We start from the raw sequence: 2764 nt of genomic DNA on the forward strand, positions 1-2764 counted from the left end.
CTGGCTCTGTCCAATCATAAACAAGAAGTGTTCTCCCTAAAGGAATACCCTTTCCGTGATTTTGTGAAATGCTGTAGTGTTTTGTGAAATGTTGTTTTGACTTGCACTTCAGGGCCACCGTACATCTGTGTTCAAATTAATGTTGCATTATTACAGCCATAAACAATTGTCCTTTAGCTGTAAAATCAGTTTTAAACACATGAACCATTACTGGTTTCGATTTCAATTTTTTTGAAATAGACCGACACACACAAATACACAGAGAAAAGTAAACTGTACACACTATTTTTTTTCCCTTTTCAACCTGTTATTACTTGACACTTCTTTCATGTCAACAAAGCACTTTGAATTGAATATACTGCAGGTTTTGTGTGTTTCCTGAACACTGAACTCACCCTGGCTGACCACCACCAACACCATGAGAGCGAGAACCACAGTCTTCATGTTTTCACCAGTCTGTACACAACTCTGTGGATGAAAAAAAGCAAAGGTGAAAAGTGTGACAAATGAAAAGCTACTTTTAAGTTGAAGCATTTCAATAAATGCATGTTTGAAAAGAGAACTCAAAGATATCTAACCTTGTATTGTCCCACTGCGTTGTTGATTCTTCTGATCTGTGCTGCCAGGCTGCAAGTTTAGGACTTGTTGAGCAACTGAATCCATCCAGCGTCAATGAAGCCTTTACTTACGGGTTCCAGGGTTAACCTGTTAAGCACCAAGCCTGTTTTTCATGTATCAGGCTCGAAAATGACATGCACAAAACAAATGACTACAACTTAACTTCTAAAAGGGTTATATGAATAATTTCTTTTATCAAAGCAAGATTACATCTGTGAGTTGGATGTAGAAGTGTCAGAATCAATATAGATGTTTTTTATTTTAAAGAAAATTCAGATTTTACAAAAATTATTTTTTACAGATAGTGAAAACTACCCTTGGATGATGGGTTAGTAGACTAAAAGCTTTAGGAATCCAAAGTACAACATATAATAAGTACCCTGTATCAATATTGATGCAAAACAAGTGACATTTGACCTTTTTAGAGAGGTTTAGCCAAAACCACCCCACCTCTGAGGTAATTTGGGTGAAAATGTTTTCTTTTTCATATCTCTGGCCCCCCTTGGTCGATTTTGATGGTTGACACCTCTTTCTTACCGTTAGAGCCAATAGAATCGAAGGGGGAGGCCCCCACACACACACGTTGTGAAGAAAAAAGGTGGGGGCTTTCATTTATAGCGTCGCAAATGTTTATCACTGAGTGTTGAGGTGGGCACCAAACGATTCTGTGTCTCCAGCTGATGTAAAACGAGTGGTTGGCTGTGCATCTAGGATAAGTAATAAGGGAGTTATGAGTGAGTTTAGGTGCAGTGATAGGTTACATTTTTTCGCTCGTGGCTAATTCAGAGGCTGAGTGCTAGCATTGTGGGGTTTTTTTGGAGAAAAAAAATTAAAAAGATCAGTTAGCTGAGTTTCTTCCCGTTACATGGATATAAAACATTCATAGTTTATTAAATATTAAAATTCCTTAGACGTTGTTTCCTGCAAATGACGCGTTTATCTGCCCGGTACCGGGGGGATGGTGCGTAACAGGTTAAGAGCGATGCTGCCACAGACTTGCTTCAAACAAGTCTCCACAGGACCTGGACACGTCTTGGAGGTGCCTCCACATTAACACTTCAACGCTTCACCTGGAAACATTTACAAATAATGTCAAACCATTGTAAAGAATATACAAACCACAAATGATTGTTCTTCTGTTTGAACCAGATATACTGTAATCCTCAATTTGTAGATGAAGAGTTGTTCATTTGGACAATAGAAAACACACAAACATAACGGAGATCAAATAAATCACATAAGTCTATTAACAGATAGAAAGTCAGAAAATAATGACACTTCAAAACATGGATGGCAAACTATATGATCATGACATGATTTAAACAGCGATGCAAATTAGAATACAACATAAACAAAGCAGAACAAAGACAGATAACCTGTTACGCACCGCCCCCCCGGTACCGGGCGGATAAACGCATACACATTAGTCATGCACATTTGAAAAAAGACATCCCACCTTATATTGTCCCGCTGCGGTGTTGATTCTTCAGATGTGTGCTGCCAGAGTGTCAGACTCCTTTTTATTTGGACTTGTTGAGCAATTGATTCAAAGGTTTTAACAAAAAAGGTTTATTTCAAACCAAAGCTCTTCTACAGAGGTCAAAAAACGAAATGACTCTTAACGAGGAAAAACACTAACAAAACAAAATCACTTCAATGAGGAAAAAACACTAGGAGCATAGATAACTAAATTCTCAGAAAACAAGACGTGGCTCAAAGCTCTGCTTGAGATTTGACCTGGCATGATACACTTGTGGTTAGTCACAGGAAACGAAACGAACTGGCACAGGACAAGGGAGACGAGGACAATAAATACACCAGGTAATGGGGAACAGGTGGAAACAATCAGGGGCGGGGTCGACAATCACAGGTGTGGGAGACACACAAGGAAAGGAGGTCAAAGTATCTGAAACGAGAGGGAAGGTTACTATTAAAAGATAAAGGGGAAAATCACTAGACAAAGACAAAAACACTAAACTAAACTAACATAATTTGCGAGAGATGACAATCAAGGCCAGATGTGGATGCTACAATCCCAATGAACCCGCTAATCAACCAGGAAAATATCTAAATATTACAATTCTCTTATTTTAATATTGCTCATGTAAGCCTTACATAGTCAGAGTTATTCAGATGCACGTAGTTT

General features: G+C 38.5%; 1 long non-coding RNA gene across 1 annotated transcript; it reads right to left on the reverse strand.

Annotated features, from left to right (window-relative positions):
• Window positions 1-394: 394 nt before the first annotated feature.
• Window positions 395-2534, reverse strand: LOC117469115. Its single transcript, XR_004554551.1, has 4 exons — window positions 2075-2534; window positions 1570-1688; window positions 579-705; window positions 395-468 (listed from the first exon to the last, which is right to left on the reverse strand). It is a non-coding gene; the product is annotated as an uncharacterized LOC117469115 (long non-coding RNA).
• Window positions 2535-2764: the final 230 nt, after the last annotated feature.

The sequence above is a fragment of the Trematomus bernacchii genome, unplaced genomic scaffold (genome assembly GCF_902827165.1).
Source record: "Trematomus bernacchii unplaced genomic scaffold, fTreBer1.1, whole genome shotgun sequence".
In the NCBI taxonomy this organism is placed as follows: domain Eukaryota; kingdom Metazoa; phylum Chordata; class Actinopteri; order Perciformes; family Nototheniidae; genus Trematomus; species Trematomus bernacchii.